This window comes from Polyodon spathula, chromosome 7, assembly GCF_017654505.1.
Source record: "Polyodon spathula isolate WHYD16114869_AA chromosome 7, ASM1765450v1, whole genome shotgun sequence".
Classification (NCBI taxonomy): domain Eukaryota; kingdom Metazoa; phylum Chordata; class Actinopteri; order Acipenseriformes; family Polyodontidae; genus Polyodon; species Polyodon spathula.
In genome coordinates this window covers 5770446-5790641 of record NC_054540.1, presented here as the reverse complement: position 1 = coordinate 5790641, position 20196 = coordinate 5770446, and the positions used below count along the sequence as shown (strand labels likewise).

Genomic DNA, 20196 nt, shown 5'->3' with positions numbered 1-20196 from the left:
AAACATTTGTTGATCCCAGTGTAGAATAAAGTGGCCACACATTTCTGCCCAGTGTGGGCACTCGATAGGAGCGTTTTTGTATCAGGTCAAATAAGTCCCTCATCCACATTACCAGTTGCTGATTATGATTGAGCTAGTGGAAAAACACTAAAATGGAGTTCATTCTCCACAATAGATCTCCATTATTGAGATCCAGCCACCGTTGAAGTGCCAGGCAAAATGCAAGCCAGTGGGAAGTACAAAGCAAAAAAAGTATATCACGAGATTGAGGTCAAAGAAATTCTGTATTTTTCTTTCTTTAAGTATAATTTTTTATAACTTTAACATTTATATCTTGTTAAGTTTTACATAATTCCCTGCAGTGTTTACAAGCATTGCTTATGCGTTTCCTTTTGTTGTATCCTGCGATGTCTGTATCACAGCAATATATTTCAAAACATAATCTGCATGAAAAAATCCCTTCTATTCCATTAACTTTTTATGGCAATTGAAAGTAGGGTTAAGAAATGTTGCAAATTGATTTTTATCTAATGTGTTTATACAAATCCAACATACCGTATGCTGTTGCAGTTACATTTTCAGACACCTATTATACATCATTATAGTCACTCTTCTAAATTCCTCTTTCAATGCATTTTAAAGTGTAGAAAACTCCTTAGAAATGAAAGTTTACTGTCATGTACCATACTGTGACTAAGCCATCTAAGGGCATGTTTCAAGTTTGTTTTGTCAGCTGTCTGAAATCATCATTGTGGTATTTTGGATAAGCTGCCAGTGCTTACCATACAGTCCATATAAAAACAATTGCTGAGGAAATGATTTACTGCAGGACTTCACTATAGTACAGTTTAACCACACTGTCACTGCATTGTTACTGAATGAATACAGTTAAGTTAATCTGCATTTAGAACTACTAAAATAAACTTATATTCAATGACAAACATTTCAATTAGAAGTCTTTTTCAATGTCTTCATTTGATGACATTTGAAGACATTGAGAAAGACTTGAAGCCAAAACAGTTATCATTGAATTCAAGTTTCTTCTTATTTCTAAATCCAGCACCATTGGGTGTTTGATAGTTATGGATAAATCAGGCTATATGTTATTCAGAAACTCTATACCTCAGTACTACATAGATCAGGTGGCTAACTTCAGGTGCATTATTAGGTAATAATGGACCTGAAATGAAATAGTAAAATGCAGTTGCCCTGTGAACTACATTATTCTGGCTCCATTGCATTTTCTCTTTATAGTGTCAAGGTAGCCATTCCTATAATAGTCTTCCATAAAGGGATTTTTGTTGTATGGCATTGCTTATATTTAGGTCAACAGATTACAAAACATGTAATATATAAAAATCACTTTGCATATTTATTTTACCAGTGAAATCAGCTGTATACTGAATAACTCCTACTTCCAGTTAAAGCTATGAAACAATAAGAAGAATTTCTGGACATTAAGTTGTTGTTTCATGTTTCTGTGTAAAACGGCTACCACTTCCCATTTAGAGATGGCTGCACTATGTAAAGCTCTTTGAGATCCTGCTTCAAAGAGATGTCAGTAAGATATAGTGAGGGCCCTTAGAAGAACGACGCATTGACTTCATATCTGTGTCTCAATTGTACCGTTTTGGCTTTCCTTTACTTTCCTTTACTGCTTTTACAAAAGAACCACTAGTGGCCACATTGCAGTATTAGTACCAGATCCATTGTGTAAAGTGTTACCTTGTTATTTGAGTCATTCTGATATGCTTGAGATTTTTTTTTTTAAAGTGCATATACAGTATATATAAACACAAGTTACTTTAAAGTGCAAAGGCTTAGTCATTTATAACTCTGGTATAAGCTGAATACAAGTTTATACCAAAATATTGTGATCCAGTGGCAACCATAAGAAAGTAAAAAGCTCTGTTCCCGATGATTCTTTCATACTTATTCAAACCTGCAAATGGTACCCCAGCTAAAAAAAAAAAAAAACATTTCTTATCTGTGCAATGAGAAAAATCACAGCAGCTACTTTGTATCACATGCACTCAGGCACAGATTATTTTAGATCACAGTCAGATGGAGTTTTTAATTAGCTCCCTTGGAATTTGGTGTTCAAACCATGCATAGGATATTCATCGTCAGTTCTTTTTTCACACTTACTGTACAAGAAGCAGGGAGAGAAAGGTAAAAATAGCAGTACCTAAAGCAATGCCTTGCATAGGACACACTACAGTGCAATATAGAAGGAAGCTGTCTGAGATGTTCTCTTAACCTTTTCATTTTTGTGTGTGTGTGTGTGTGTGTGTGTGTGTGTGTGCGTGTGTGTGTGCGTGCGTGCGTGCGTGCGTGCGTGCGTGTGTGTTTGCACTTCACAGGAGAAGATATTTTTATTTTAGAAAAATGCTCCTTCAGTTCTTAAACTGGTAAATATTCACACAAGTTTCTAATTAACATTTCTTTCAGCATTCATCAGCCAGCCATTGTAGATCATTTTCCATCACAGCAGTGCAGAGATAGACTGTGCTGAACATACTCTGTGGATCTTTCCAGTCTGGCACAATTCGCAAGCATGAATACCATGACAAGCTATAAGAAGCAAGACACCAAGCCAACTCATTAGAATACTGTACAGTATCTTCTGTATTGCGTTAGTTAACAGGCAGGTGCAACTGTCTTGTGAGAAGATGATGAATCTGCATTAATTAGTGCCAGTAGAGCTGAGATATGCAATCTACTGCTGAGAGATACAACAGATGTATGGACTTCCTCAGTCACATATAGAGGGGCCCTGGCAGGGGTTTATGTCACAAGCCAATACAATGTTACCTGGCATTGTACCGCTTACCTAAAAAAATTGTTGGCAACCAATGATCATTTCTCTTCTAAAGGGCTAATCGACTCACCTTGTATCCCTTAGTCTTAATTTAGTGGATTCTTCTCTTAGTCTTTATGTAGTGGATTCTTCTCTTAGCCTTAATGTAGTGGATTCTTCTTCCACAGTGGGCAATAGTCCACCTCACAAAACCACCTTAAAATGTTGCACAATTCAACCCAATTTGCAGACCTCAGATTAAACAGCAGTAGATATCCAGATATATCAGCAGACAAATAAGGAGGATTGCTCATGGTGCCTGTCTGTACCATCCATCATTAATGCCATTGTCATAGCCTCATCTTTCATCAGCACTACATTTACACAAGAAATAACCTCCTTATAGTATTCACAGGACTGACTGATTTCTCCAGTAGACACCCCAATGTCAATGTCATCACTATCTTGCTGGGTTATCTTGTAACCCTGCATGGAGTGCCAGATTTCTAGCTGCGGTAAGATGCCACTCAAATCTGGCATTATTTCATAAATAATACAGCACTGCACAGGGTGTCATGTACTTTTAGAATTTTGTATGAGTGAAGTAATGGAAATACGTGATATGTATTATTTTAGGAAATATGGGGGTAAGGCAAAAATATTTTCTTCAACCATCTCCAATTGTTATTCTCTCTAAGGAAATCAGAAACAAGGCCATGGCACATGGAACCAAAACGTGCAAGTCATACATTTCGTTGTATTTATATTTACAAATTAAACTGTTACGAATCTGAAATAAATGATTCTTTTTAGTTAGGACACCAGTACCAGAAATACAGTAAACAAAGCCACACACTGGTTACAGCGCGACTGTGAGATGCTTCTTATTTGACTAGCATCTCCAACTGCAGCCAGCTGTAAGTGCTACCATATTTTTATAATAAATTATACCACTACTTAAATGCCTTTGGTCCCAACAAAATATAGGATTCATATTGAAAACACCAACATCAATGTAAATAAATTCGGGGGCTGAGGAAGATATCAAATTATGCTGTTATTGTGTTCACATTGTCCCTAACACAATGTATTGCTTATACTTAAAGTAGGTGTGTGTGTGTGTGTGTGTGAGTGTGCTTTTTTTCCCCAGAGACTTTCATTGAGTCGTTAAATCTGAGTTGATACCAAGTGTAGGAATTCACATCATCACCCTTAACATGTTATCGAATGAAGATGAGGAAGAGGAATGAAACACAGCGTCCGTGTTTAAGAACAATTACCTGCACAGAAAGAGCCGGGATTCAACTACTGGAGAAAATTCATTACAAGCAGTACCATAAATTAGTAGGAGAGGGTTACAGCATTCTGGTTTCTTATAGGAAATTTTGCATCACCTAGAATAGTAGGATTGAGACATAATAACAAATAAACTATATGAACATCATGCAGATCTTTTATTTAACATGTTTATTTTTATTTAACATTCATTTCATGTAATCAAAGAAACTACAAAATGATTTTGCAAAAGTGTACTGGAAGCCATATTAGCAGTACAGTATTTCATGCTAGATTTTGAATGGTCAGTTTTTTGTTAAGTATATGGAAAACTACAAAGCGGTATGTAATTCAATATGTTAATGTAACATTATTTAACAAGTTTAATGTTTTATTAAACTGAGTTAATTCTATCGGATGATGCAAAACCTTTGGTCATAGCTGTAGTTCAGAAATATAATTGAAAGAGTTATTTGAAGGGTTTCACTTTAATGGTGTTATAGAGATGTTACGGTAAATGCCCATGAGAAATTCAAGGATAAAGAGTGGGTTGGTGTGGATGAAAAGCAGTTTCAGGAGTTTGTGTATTAATCACAAAGGAAGGGTGAGTCATGTTTTTGAAGGAGATTCAGCATTCAAGTAAACCAAATTGGAGTTGTAATTGTTTGCTCAATAGAAATAGATTGCTTTGAACCAACACATATTCTAATTTACTATATACTGTATTGGTATGACTTCTTCTCATAAAGGGATTTCCAATGGAGTCTTGTTGTGTTTTCATTTGGCAGTAAAGGTGAACTTCTTCACTTTTAAACCTTCTTTCTAAATGATGTAGTTTGTTACATTAGCTCCCCCGAACAGCGCATCTGAGCTGCAGGAACTCATTCCAATGCCTACACTGATACAGGAACCCAGGATCTCATAGCTTTCTGTGTTAGTACCATTAGACCACACTGTATATGGTGGATACAGGGTGTCAACTATTGACTTCGTACCCTGCTTTGTTTATGGAACTGCCACATATATCTGAACATTGAATCAATTTATTCTAAAAGAAACACCAACAACATACCAAATTCACCAAATCCAAATTGAATCAATTTCAAATACGATAATGTGACTTTATTACAATGCTAATCTTTGAAGGTTGGTCCTGGATTTATTTTTTTTAAAATTGTGAACACTAATACATTCCTTTATGTTTAACTGGATGAGCTGCAAATAGCTCGTATGGGAAAGAAACGCATTTTTTCTGGTTGTTACAGACATGAGCTGCAGGTTGATTAAGGCAGATGGTTTTGCTTCGGTGCTGGGCATTGTGGTGCTGTTCTGTGATGGTGCAGTAGTATTCTGTGTGTCGGGGGGAAGTGGTTTGCTTGCACACTTATTATTTGTTCCTCTTCTCTCTGCAGGCTGAAACCTCAGGTTTGTAGTTTGTATCTTATTGTAATCGTCCAAATCAAGAGGCAGATCAAATAATGTTATTTCATTTAAAAATTACGTAATTTTAGACATAATGCTATTAAGAAATATTTCACTTAAATATGTGCCTTAAAACTGAAAATGTTACTATGAACTCTTTTAGTGCTGTTATCTCGTATATAGTTGACAGCAAAAGCAACATTACATGGCTTTGCTGATTTCAATATCCATGTTATACCCCACAATAATTTGTGTGGGGTATAATGCGTCAAAACTTTAACATTTCAAAGGAAAATGTATGTGATTAGGTGGCTATTTGTTGACATTACTTTTTCTCACCAACATTTAAATGTTCCTATTACACATTTTATCAAAGTTTTTGAATACTGTAGCTTTTCATTGTGAACTTTTGAATATTTTTGTTTTTAAATACATCATTTATAAGGAAGGCAATCTTTAAGTACTATAATCAGATGGCACAAACAGTGTATAATTGTTATCCTTTGGCATCAGCTATCAAAGCTCATTCTTTAAGATTCAGTTTCAGTAATGGAATCATTTTACCCTTGTGGCAAAACTACAATAGAATGTAGCACACACCTATTTCTGTCCAGTATTTAACGGTCATGAATTATACATGTATCATACTATCTAGTTTCAAAGCATTTCCATGTGAATCATCATAAACCAAAAGAAATCAGTAATTAAAATACACTTTACAAATGGCTTTAGCATCACCATAGCAACTGTTCTCACAAGCATAACTTGTGGCATGTCTATCAAAAAAACAGCACAGGCAAACTTTGATATCGTTTGCTGTTACATCAGTGAATATATTAGTATGGGCGGCGTTGAGTTTCTTTCTTGCCGTGTTTGTTAAGAAGCAAATGATTCATAGCTAACAATTCCTGCTCATTACTCTTCCTATTATAACCAAGAAAGATGAGTCTTTTTAAGTGATGTTGGGAATAATTGCCATTGAATAGAGTTTAACGGCAGTGTGTAATTCCTAAGAGGTAATCTATGGGAAGGCAAGTGTAAAAAAAAAAAAAGCGTTAACATTTTTTTTCCCCAGATTTACAGTCAATTTTGTATTTTTATTTCACATCCTGGATTTAAATGTTGAAACTTTGCTAAATATTTTAGAACACATTTAAACATTTATTTGAATGTTTTTCATGAGCTGTATAAATATGAAAAAATATATTTAAATCTTGGGAAACAAGAACATGATTTAATTTTACTTTCAATGACAAACTATTTATGAGCCACAAAAACTACATTACATTTGGGAAACTACTCTACACTACTTTTTCAAATATTTAGTTATCTCCATTTCATGAGCTGAGAGGACATTTCCATTTCAAAAGCTGTCATACATTAAGAAGATTGGAGTAAGCCATGCAAATACCAGGCAAAGGCCATGCTTTAACATCAATAAGTGTATGATTTGTGACTGCATTACACCACAATATTAAAACCAATGAAACCTGTTAACATTATAAAATAAGTACCTTATCCCGTGAGTGGCATCTCTTATACTTACTTATTATTCTTGACATTTTAATCAACTTGGCTGTCAAGATGAAATAGGGAATGGCAATGTTTGGGTTTGGGTGGGGGGTCAACATACTGTTGCACTGCAGGTGAAATACACTTAGAGATGAAAATTGTATTGCATAAGCCAGCCTTACTGTACAATCAACACATACTGTGCACATAGTTGATTCCACCCCTAAAAAGAGAAATACAAACCTTAAAAGCTCATTTAATTGCATTCAAAGGTTGGCAATCTTTTGCATTAATTACCTTGAAAGGCCTAAAGTGTGACTTCCAAAATGCATTTAACGCTTGATTCACTGCAGTAAATAAGCATGGAAGCTGTAAAAATAAGACGGTAAAACATGTTTTTTTTTTTTTTGCATGAACCCTTTGGTTAGATGTGTCAGAATGGTTAGTAGTTGACTTAAACAATTTGGTGTTTCTAAAAGAAGGTGCTGGTGATACATACACTGACTCAAAGTTAGTAATACAATATTGCTTTCTTTCAATAAACGTATGTAAAATATAACACATTAATATGGAAGAGAAGCACCAGCAGGACAGTTAATATACATTGTTGAGCCTGTCGCTGTGAGCTGCACTTGTCTTTTAATGAGCAATGTGGGTAGGTAAGAGGACCAATGATTGAGCTCTAAGAAACATGGTCATATTCATTTATTATAAGGACAAACACAGTAACTACACATGCCATTTTTTTTTTTTGTCTAAGTGTATTTATTTTCATCCTGCCTACTTTGCCACATGTCTTTAGTTCCTGCTAGATAGATCATGTGATATTGTGACCATAGAAACAGGAGGTGCCAATGTCAAAATGTGACATGACTTCTCAAGAACTCTGAAAAACAAGATGGCTGACAGTTAGATCATATACATTTAATCCATTTAGAAACCGATTTTGTACAAATCACATGTACTTGAATCTTGGTGAACCAGGATTTTTGATTGACCAATAGCATTGAATATGAACACATTATTTGATAATAGATCTCCAACATGTGTTGTATAAATAGTCATAAGTGGTGGAGATCCATGCAGCTCTCTATTTTGGTAGATGCAGCTTGATCACTACCTTCATTCAGAGTTTGGGGGGTATTTCCTGGAATGTTTGTCATACCTTATGACAACTAACTAAATGCATCATTGACCGTGTGGCATTTGATGTGCTTCACCTCATAATGTACCTGCTTTTTTCACTAAGTGTTCCTAATAAAGTGACCACATTGTGTGTACTGCATATATAAAAAATGCCTTTTTTAACCAGAACTGTGAAGCACATCTTGAGCCTAGAATGTCAGCTGCATACTGTTGGCTTTTGTTATTTTGTTTAGTTTTGCATGATTTCCAATGCCAAAAAGAAACACATGAAAACTGTAATTTGCAAACACCAAATTATATTCATTATTAGTGCTTTGTAAACAAAGCTTTTGATTTGTTAAAAGCAAAGTCACGGGTATTGGTTTGTTTTCCTAGCCATTCCGCAGATGCATTATCAGATAATGAATCACTAATTATTTATATGCTAACAATTTTATTGAGACTTTAAATCATAGGTGACATTTCTTGAATACAGTTTAAATAAATGTGCACTGTTTCAGTGGAGTATTATATAAAATAGCTCTTAACATTTGTTCTTTAGAAAGATTTGTATTTTGCATTTACCAATACAAGTGCATTTACACTTACCTCAAACAAGTATTGATTGCTGAAGGTGTGTGTGTGTGAGTATAGTTATTGTTCTATTTACAGAGTTTTAAAGCCCCCTTTGCAATTCTGATGTAGATAAAGACGAGCAATAGAACCTGGCAGATGAAGGTAGCACACAATACTCTGGGACAAACCCCAAAGGTCATAGTGTTAATGACACCTGGTAGTGTTATTTCATTAACTTTACGTGACCAAAATAACTCTTGGGAAAGGATTCTAAAACTTAGTGTAGGTTCTACTTTCAAGCAGTCATCTCAAGCAGCTGTGCTTTTCCTGATCCTGGGGTGTATCTGATTTTCTATGGAGGTCATCCATCGAAGTTCTTGCCAGACAGCTTCCGAGACCTGACAAGATCAGGCTCCAAAGTGGTTGCTTAGGTGAGAATACAGTTTAAGGAACATTCCTACACGACATCTCACCTAAACATTAAAAGAGAATTGCCAGCTGCCTTATTAAAGTGCATTGTGATCTGTGACAGATTGTCAAAAATGAAGAGAACAACATTATAAAATACAGGAGCCCTGTTCATTTTCATTCAGATTCATTATACACTTGATGCACGCCAGAACTTAAGCCCTTGCTTTCTTTTTGTCTCCAAAAGAACACTTGCAGCTTTTGTTGGCTTTCAGACAATGCAAGTTGAGTCGGATGTATTAGAGTACGGTGAGAGAACAACATGAGAAGTGACAAATATCTGCCAGCTCTCCCTGTGGGGGTGTAAGCAGTGTGATTGATGAGAACAATAAAAAAACACAAATCTTCAAGGTTGAAAAAGTGACCAGTGAAGCAGCATTCATAACGGAGGCATGATTGATAAGGATGACAAACACAGAACCTTCCCAACCTGCCCCTCAACTCGCAGCAGCTATTATAGTCGTGCTGCATATTGCTACCAGGGGTATAACACTTGAGACTGTACTGTAGTTACATGTTTTGCAGAAGATAGCACATGTATTGCTGTCGTCAGCAATGGCTACTCATAAGATTACTGAGTGTAGGTATGTACTGTAATGGCAGGGGATACAAGGATACAGTAAGGTTTATGTCACATCATAAACTATTTCCAGAGACATACACTGTTCATTAAAAGGCAGGTCAAGGTCACCGAGTATGAAGTGTTTGAGATTGCCACATCACAGAAAGCAAGAGTCCTTTGTGTTTATCACCTGCAACATTAAGGCACATTTTGACAGGATGTAAGGTGGATCTTAGCCAAGGACGGTTCACGTGGCACCATGACCACGTGGTGCGGTGTTTGGCCTTAGCATCGAAAGATAAGCTTAAGCCACCAGTTCCATCAAAGCATTACACACAAAAGAAAATATTCCTCCATCCAGGAGAGCAGCCACCAAGAAAAGGTATTAAAACCAAGCCTCACCAAGGATAACTGGAAGCTGCTAGAGACTGGAAAATGCTGGCAGATGTTGGTCAATGGCTTATTTTTCCATCTGACATTGCCACCACTAACCTTCGACCAGACATTGTCTTGAGGTCTGAAGTAGCATGTCTTGTTCTTCTGGTAGAGTTACCAGTGCCATGGCAGGATGCTGTAGATGAGGCATATGAGAGGAAGACACTGCAGTGTGCTCAACTAGCTGCTGAAGCGGAAAAGCGAGGATGAAGAGTCCAGGTTTACCCAGTGGAAGTGGGTTGTCGAAGATTTGTGGCACACTCTACAACCTGGTTTCTCAGAGACATTGGATTCAGTGGCCAAGAGTTGCGTCACACAGTGAAGAACTTATCTGAAGCAACAGAGAGGAGCAACAACTGGCTGTGGTTGAGACGGAAAGATTCTGGATGGGGATCTCAAGCACAATAGAAAAAAAGAAATGCTGATGTACAGGTAAGTAAACTGGGTTGAGTTGAGTGGGGGATGGAGGGGGGTGATGATGGGACGCCAGAATCGCTATTGAGCCCTCTTGAGGTGACATGGGCTAGTCGATGAAACACTGAGAACAGAAGATGCCCACTTGAAGACCCCAGAGATGTACCCTACTTAGCTCAATCCAGACGGTTGTCATGCTGGTGCGCTAGGGAGACCACACTGTGGTTGATCCCTGTAGCCAGCATCGCAGCCGTTGTGTGTGCTGATGCGCTGGGGAGGCAAAAAAGCTGATCCCTGAAGCCAGCATTACATTTCAGCCGTCAACACCAGGCAGAAGGATATCTAAATCTTCAGACGGAAAGAAAAGCAAATGGATGGAGAAGCAGATGGATCACATTAGTTTACTGTAAAGCTACATCTTATCTTGGCGAGAGCCGAGTTCAAATAATCATGAAGTTTTAACATCTACTCTCATGTAATGGAAATCAAATTACAAGCAGCAGGTCTGCCTATTAACTACAAATTCAACAACGTAAACCTAAAACAACCAAATCTAGTTCTAAATTGCTAATTCAGTTTCCCTCTTTGCAAAGAAGAAGAAGCTTGCAATGCAGTTGCTGGACCTGAAATGAGAGAGGGCTCAGTCCGGGAGCAATCTAACCTGTCTAAGCCCAGCTGCTCGCCCAGCTCTCTCTCCTCTCTCTACCAACAAGAGTGTGCTATATATGCTCATGTAGAAAAATGCCTTTGCTTCTACAATGGTTAGAAAGACTACAATGAATAAGAACTTGCTACTGTACCACCCATGTTATTAGCAGTGTACCTAACCAGCCACTGCTTATAATTGGTGCCTTCTGGAGAATGTAAAGTATGGTTTCTTCTTCTTCTTCTTCTTCTTCTTCTTCTTCTTCTTCTTCTTCTTCTTCTTCTTCTTCCTATAGTTGTAGTAGATAATTAGCTAATTTCAGTAAATATCTCATTTCTACCCTGTACATGACTCCATTGAAAAACGGTACTGTACTACCAACACCAGGGTGCTCTGGTCAGGTAGTTATTATATATTTATAATGTCAACACATACTAGAATTTTAAATGCTTTGTGGATATTTGAATGCACATTTTTATTATAGAAACACACTCAGACATTGTGAAATGGCAGATTGAATGACCTCAGTGTACTCTTTTTGTAAGGATTATTGTTTCATGGGGGAAGGTAAAACAGTCCTATCCATCCCCACACTTTGGGTTGTGCAGACAACGGCTTTTGCTTCTCTGAGAAAACAAAAAAAGAACACAGCTTCAGTGAAAGTATAATGACAATACTTTGCTAAACTTCAGGGTGTACAATTAGTGCAGGTACTGGAGATATGTTTCAAAAGGTGGAAGGCCTGCATTGGAGACGTACCGGTAATTACTCTTTCCTTTCTCTGAAGCAATTGAAAGCAATTCACCTTGCCAATTATTATTCTGATTATTATTTTCTTTTATCATACTATATTGCTTCCTTGAGGAACAGAACCCTGATTAGAGAATGATACAAGGTGACAGTTGATGATCTCAAGAAGATAAAGACTATTTTACTGAGCCACACCCCTTCGGCATTAACTTTGACAATAAACAGTAATACGTATGCACCTTTTTTTTTCACAATGCACAGGAAGAGTCAGCTGTATTTATTTGCCAGTTTGGTCAAACTTTTACCAGAGAGCCAGTGCCTGTCTGATCCTGATAGCATCCCATCTTCACAAACAACAGCTGGTACCACTGCTCTTATTACCTACCTATTATTTACAACAAACACAATCACCATTTGTCATTACAAAGAAGGAACAAAAACTTTATTTTCAAAAGTTGAACTCCCTTTCAAGTGCATGATGAAGGTATCCTATTCCCACCTCAAGTAGATTTTTTAAAATATTATTTTGTGGACATCAGATGGTTTATATTTGGATGGAAGTTGGTGGTCTTAGTCAGGCTTAGGCTAAGAAAGACAAAATATGCCAACTTCTGTGCCTTATGCCTAGATGTACTGTACAAGGTTTGGAAATAATATGAACACCAGCCGTAATAATGCTTTTAAATTAATTTTGAATCTGGAAGCACACATGATCTCATTCTTAAATGAATACAATATCTAATTTCTACAGGGGAATGGAAGTTGAAATCCTTATTAATATTACAAAATGAGAAACAAACTATTTGAGAGTGCCTAAAGGCATACTTTATACAGTATCTTCTGCATTTCCCTGATATTACATCTTTCCTCTTTAACACCTGATAATTTGTGTTACGTATGATTCTCCATTGTTTTTTTCCTGCTTTGAGAGCCGTTCTTCCAATAAAAACTTGCTTCTGAAAAGACAATTCATTGTGAAGAAACGACTCTGGGGAAAGCATAGTAGCAGTGTGCTGTGTAGTGAAGCTCATTGGTGAAGCATGCTATAAAAAATAAATAAAAACATTATTTGAGCTATGATTTACAAACAATGTTAATCCTTGTTTTTGTTGGTCAATCCTAGCTTACCAATATGTGTGTCATTTATTGTTGGCCATCTCATTCTTGTCATCATTTGTGTCTTTCAGTGGTAGCAGGCAACTGGTCAACTCACGGTCATACAAATTAAAATAGACTAACATAATGTGCGAGCCAATGTAACCAGAGGTGCTTATTAAGGAGTGAAATTGGTTTGTATGTATACCAATGCATTTAATAATGAGCATGTTCTTTGTCTTTTCTGCCTCTGGAAGTTATTTTACTTGTGTAGTTTTAAAATGCCATTTGGTTTTGTCTATTGTTTGTCCTGTAGAGAATGCACACTGAAATATTTGAAAATTAATTTATTAGAACGTGCAAATATATTTAGGTTTAAAACCCATTTAGCTGGAAGGAAAACAGATATGTTCTAGTTTGCAATATGTTCTAGTTTTACTATGCATGACTCAAAGCAAGTTTAATTTGTGTTAAGCTTATAAAACATTAGAGGAGGCCAAAGACTGATCTAATTACTTAAAAATCTATAAGGAAATGCATTTGTAATTGCAGGTCAAGTAACTAATGCTGCCAAATTCAATACTGAAAGTGGTTATGCTACATCTTCATTTGAAAACCTTGATCTGAATCCGTTGCGAGGAGTTTAATTTAGAAACAACATTCAGAAGCTGGAAACTCGACTGAATGCATTTAACAGTCACCTATCTTGTTACAGTACTGAACATGTATTACTTTGAGGAAAGAAGTGTTAGCAAACTTTAATCACATACTAAAGCTAAAAGTACAAACCTAATTTGATTTTCCTCATTTAGCTATCGTTTATGTCATCCGGTTTCTTACAGCAATAACAAAACAGTACCCTAAAGCTTAAAGGTATGAGTGCGACCCCTTAGTGATGTTCAATTTATGCAGTCACAGATGTTTCCAGAGATGTTTTCAGTGGATGAATCGATAACCTTGTCTCCAGGCACCTATCAAAGTGAAGTAGCCATTAATTGCAATTATGGATAGAACAAACAATCCCATGCAGATGCTTTGCTTGGCATGTCATTTAAATCTCTAAGGTAACTGGGCCAGTGATGAGCTCACATCTCGCCTGTCAATGTTCTCAATTAGAACCCGCTGTGATTCTTTTAGGATTCAGCAAGTCACTACCAGGTTCCCAATTAATTCAGATCTTTCAGGCGCCACATTTGGGCAAGCACATACTTGCTGTAGGTAAGGTGGCAGGTTATGAACACAGCGGGGTTACTTTCAGAAATATAACCCCCAGCTGTGTGGTAGATGCTGCCAATAATTGCCAATATTGTTGTAAGATGCAGGGAAAGTAAAAGCCCTGTGATCAAGTCACAGATTGGTTTGTAAAGGGGAAAACCAAGCCAAAACACATTCTAAGAGTTCAAAATCTAATTTAAGGCTGATCGCATAGGTGCACTGAATATAATGAAAAGAATTTGTTTGAAAGATGTTACCAATTATTTTAATGTTGTTGGGGTTTTTTTTGTGATTATTCTGTAAAGGAATACATCATACATCCATGCTGCATACTTGGGCTTCTGCCACTGGGCTAAAGGGTTACACTTCACAGAGCTATACAGACAGCATAACCAAACACTCAGTTGTGTGTGATTATCCTATAACTACATATCACCCATAGAGTTGACTGCTCAGGCTTTTAATAAGTAATTAAGCCTTACAAATTTGCATGGGCATTATGCAATAAGCATGGGATCTTGAAACAAAAAACAGAGCGAAAAGAGAGACAATGCCACCCAAGAAGTAATTCAAATAATTTCCATTGCTCCAAAATGGCTACTCAAGCTCTTGTAATTACAGTCAAAATCTTGCTTGTTTAAAATGAGAAATTATAAACAACCAAAACAAGTGTGTTTTTTAAAGCTGTGGTGCTGGATAATTTGTTAAAATATTCCAAGTAATTTCGTTTTTCAGCAGCCTTTAAGAGAACCGTGGGGATTCTTGGCTGTGTCAAGACCCTGCTGGGCTGCAAACATGCAAACAAGTGGAAGCTGGCATGACCTGGGATTGTGCTTCACGGACAGCAGGACAACTAAAGACACCACCAAGAAGTCACTTCAACCAGCAGTGTCCTTTTAAAAAAAAAAAAAAAAAAGATACTGGATTCAGAAAGAGCTCACAGCAGGAGAGCAAAGTCAACCAATCACATGGCTGTGGGGAGACAGATTGTTCTTTTGAATTCTAAAGGTTGATAGGTGGCAACCACTGTCAAATAAATTAATAACAACGATTAAGTTGTAAGCATAAACTTGGCTAAAGTTAAAGTAAAGTTCAACCAGTGCAGGCACATGTAGACAGTTTTTATAATCCCATGGATGAGTGCATATACAAGGTAAAAATATTCATGTAAAATCGAAAGATAATTGGATTATTGGACAAATGCAATCCGAAATGTCTGTAGGGGGCAAGGAGTGTTTGACAAAAGTTTGGTGAACATTGGTGTTCACTTGGCATAGTGTGACAGAAGGATGGACAAATAGACGTGATCAGTGTATAATGGTTGGAGGTTAAGGAATGAACTGTCAGCATGGTTCATTGAATCTATCTGTTACAATCAGCATCACTAAACCTTTAGGACTAGCTCCACAGGCTTCAATTAGCACAGGCTTTGAACTATCTAATGTTGCTTTAGGTAGGGTAATCCAAGACTACTGCGAATCAGCATCTGTGAAACCAGCCTTTAGTGTTAATTAACAGGTAGTTCCGGTGTTAAGACAATGCTCAGTATTATTTATGCATTGATGTGTTTGTTGCATTCAGGGCTGACAGTGGAACTTCAAAGTTACAAGGTTGTTCATGAGTGGTAAACATCTGTTTAACTGGTAAACTTCTGATCTTTATGTTTTTTACAAATAGCCAGGAGCCCTGTTTCTGGTTTCAAGTTTGTTTGGTTGACCAGTCAGTTTTTAGGTGTGTACAGTTGTAAGATGTTCATAACTTTGTGCTACTGTGGATTTATTCCGTTCAGGTACTCAGAAGCATCAAACCCAAACAATTTGAACAATTCACATCGATTCTTTCACCTCTCAGATCTGCAACTGGATGTCAAATTTGACAGTAATTTCGCCTGACCACTAGAAATTGAGCTAATTACATTACAGGCAAAGGCCTTATATTCAATTGCCTAGCCACTCATCTATTTTGTGGGTTTTAAACTGAATGTGAAGAATTAATGTCATAATTTTTTTTAACATATGGTATTAAACTAATTTGTTATGAATGAATGAACTATATTATATAGCATTTCCGAACTATCCTACATAATCATTTTGTTAAACCAGATGTGTCAATGTAATAAATAATTTACAGCACTGGGTTAAAATTTTTGTAAAAAATGTAAAAAAATAAATAATAATAATAAAAAAAAAAAATAGAATGGAAGCCATACAAATGTAATTATAAAACAACTGAAAAACACAATTTTATAGAAGTGAAAAAAATAAGTTACTTAAGATTTACCCCAGCAGCATACAAACTGACTAGCTGAACAGCATGCAAAGATTCAAAGCCGGTCATAATAAAAGAGGCTTATCTCATCCCATAGTTCCCAAGGAGGGTCTTGTGACATAGTCGCCAGTGGAAACACCTCAAGGGAGAGGCTGTATGCAAATGAGGTAAATAAAACAATGTTACCATACCTGCTGCTCCCAATGCTACACAGTTAAAAACTGAGAGCATGGTACTTGCTGAGAGCGCTTTACGTTTGAGTGGCATGTACCCTCTTGTTTTACGGCTGGGTGATGTTAACAAAAGACAGGAAAGAAAAAGACCAGCCCTTGTATTTTAATACAAAAGTAGCTGTAGCTGAGAACTAAATTAGTACTAGTCAAATTAGCAGCATGACATAACAGCTCCACCCATCCACAAAAACAATGGGGGTGAATCTTAAGCAGCCTTTCCACTGGCTAAACCCTGTTCTGGAAATCATTCATAAAAAGTAAAATGTTTCGATGATTTTCCTCCCTTCCGACTGCATGTTTGTTTAACCTGGCTTATGCTTTGAAAAAGACTTCCAGAAGAAATGTTTGTCATTTAAATACAGCTTCTTTGAGTACTTCTTAAGAATGGTTTATAAAGCGTTTTCATGAAGATAAAGCTTGCAGGGCTCAATATTACAAGTGAATGGTAACTGCTTGTGTTCAGCGCATGTTGATCACTCATTATTTTCATCAAGGGGAAATGATGACTTTAAGTCAGCTGAATGAGTATGGTTCTCTACTAAATACACAGTTGAAGACTGGTCTGAGCATAGTAACACTGGGCTGTGCGAACAGCTTCAGAAGTTTAACTTTAACTGAAGTTAAAATAGAGATGTTCAGATTTTGACAGATTCTCTCAAATAATTGATAGCTTCACTGGTATTATTGATAGCCCTGTAGGATTAATGTGCTATGTTCCTGTACTGAAGCATTAGCAGATCCCAGCTCTGTCAATCTGTAACCACATTTACTAGGGAAAAACAGCATTTGCTTTTTCCATTCTTAAGTTCATGAATGGTCTTTGAATTGACTTTTATCATTTCATATTACAATTAGCCCAAGAACCAACCTGTGAATATACTCTTCCACTGGAGACATCAGAAATGATTTGTGACAGATAATGGTCTGTTTTATATGTTGCTTGAACCTGCTTGTTGAACAAGACACCTTTTTTCAGTTTTAAGTTTGAAAATCGACCAAGAAAATGCACATGCACACTAACCTATTTTGCCTTTATTTGCTATCTGCTTCCTAAATGAAAGCCATACTGTTTATCATTTTAGACTGTCATTTTAGAGTATTAAAGTAATTTAGGTATGGGACATCATTTCTTGTTGACTGTGCCAAATGAGCCTGGGTTCTTCTGTCTCTTGAAACTGAGGGGTGTGGGTAGAGAGGAGAAAACAAAACACATTTGTCAGGAGATGTCTTTAGCTGTCTAGGAAAACACCTACAGCCTTGCCAGAGCTGGCTGCTCCATTGTGCCTCTCTGTTATATATACTGTAAGCCTTCAACAGGATGTCTTGGTTGGAAACTCTTGATTAATTTTTTTTTTGTCAAACTTTTTTTAAGGTCCAGTATGCTCCAAGTAATACATTACATGTAACTTACAAATCCTGTACATTGTGAAATTAATTCCCAGAATGCAATATGTCCATCGGAATATGCTCAGACCCACATAGGTCTTCGCTCAGGTAACAATAGGGTTGCCATTTTGAGTCACTGTAATCTTAGACTCTTGAGATTTTCAACACTTAGGTGAAATGAAAAACAAAGCATTTGGTTTCACAAAATCCATTTAACACTGATCCTTGATTCCTTAATGTTACAATTACTTAGGCAATCCTAATCAGGGTATGATAGTGAACATGATAGTAAGCACATTTTAGAAAACAAAATTATATCATCAACGAAGATCAAATCCTCCACTGCCTCACTGTAGATTGATGCTGGCTCTTTGATTTTTGATCTTAATGCATCAAGTGCAAGGGCATTCGCTGTGTCACCCTTCACCCTGATGACCTTGCCTTGTGCTTGGATGGGTTAACACTCACTGTGATTTACCAGTCCATTGTCATTTTATAAGAGGAGTGGGGGAACTCTCCTTCTGAATGAAAATGAGTTGAGTACGTTGGCAGACTCAGGTTTCACTGTATTTATCAAACTGTATTGAAATCAGAGCAGGGGTAAAATAGATATGCCATTAAAGAACAAAATGTATGTAGATTGTATGTTTCTTTTATAAAAAAAAAGTAAATCTAAGCCTGTGGTAAAGTGTAAGCCTTGCACAATGAAATATGTAGTTTATTGTATGTTTTTGTGTTAATTGTTAATATTGATTTAATTGTTTAGCTGCTGTGGCGCTCCGCTGGGGACGATTACCTGTCTGCGTGGAGCAGCAGCTGAAAGCAATCAGCTGTTCCAGCAGGCAGGTGGGCGTGTCTCAACAGAGCGTCAAGATAAAAGCATGCCGATCGGTGTGATCGGGGCTGCTGCAAGGCCTGCCGTTTTCACGGCACCTTTTGAGTTAGTTTGGGGTAGTGTGTTTTATTTTGCACTTTTTGTACAGTTTGATGTATTTGTCTTCTGTGCGTTACCATCGCTGGTAACGTCACATGACCGCCTTTATTTTACTTTCGGTTTCTGTTTTTGTTAATAAATCCTGCGCGTCTGTGCCGGCGTTTCAACACCAGGCCTCTGTCTCTCTGTATGCTTGAACAGCGGCTACCCACACGCGTGACTTGAGGAAGACCCTGTCACAAAGCCACATGCCTATTTTGCCTCTACTCTGAAATAGGCTGCCAATGTCATGGCTCTAAATTCCACAAGATCATAACTCTTCATTCGCCATACTGTATAAGGATCCACTCCACTCAGTACAATCTATACAATTGTTTCATCACTTGAATGATCATCTCTTTGAAAGAGTTTATCCACCTCAACCAAATGGTTCATCTATAGCCAGATCATAGCTTTGTAAAGGTCAGCAGGCTTCCATAATGGTGACATAACTTTGTACATAAGGGCCAGCCGTGTTCATTCTGTAACAATAGCAGCCCATTGTGACCATAATGTTTCTTTTTAAAGGACAGGGCAGAACATGGACAATGTAAAAAAGTCAGCTGATTACCCATCAATAATCTGGCATGTTCCTCCAGGTATGTCTGTCCTTCAGCAACTCCCTGCAATTCAGAGGGAACAAGCGTTTACTGCACCATTAGCATTCAAGCTGAATCCCACACATTAGGTCTATAAGCAGAGTATCCCAGGTGGATTGCAGGATTGCTTGAACTCTCTACTCAGTTCATTTTCCACAGCCTGGCAGCTAAATAGAAATAATTCAGGTCAAACCTTAAGTGACATGGGCTTATTTCTGACATGGCCAGTCTGTTCTCTCAGGGAAGGCAGCAGTACGCTGAACAAATGGATCCATTAGCAGTAAAGAACCTCTTTTTCAGTAATGCAAAATCCTATGCTAGGCGCAAATGCAACTCAAGACTTCTTCACAACCAACAATAATTTGTTTGAGCCAATTTGATAGATTTTCCATTGCGTTTCTTGCAATGTGTGATTCAATCCAATCATTACCATGGGAGCTGA

The 20196-nt window shown here is 37.1% G+C and overlaps 1 protein-coding gene across 2 annotated transcripts in view; it reads right to left on the bottom strand.

The window, feature by feature from the left end:
- LOC121318049 (synaptotagmin-1-like) overlaps positions 1-20196 on the bottom strand; it is a 193955-nt gene that overhangs the window by 142315 nt on the left and 31444 nt on the right. The window contains exon 2 of one of the 2 annotated variants that reach the window (XM_041254284.1): positions 19727-19778. The exons of the other annotated variant lie outside the window; for it this stretch is intronic. The gene's annotated coding sequence lies outside the window, so the exon portion shown is untranslated. The remainder of the gene's footprint in view (positions 1-19726; positions 19779-20196) is intronic. 2 annotated transcript variants of the gene reach the window in all.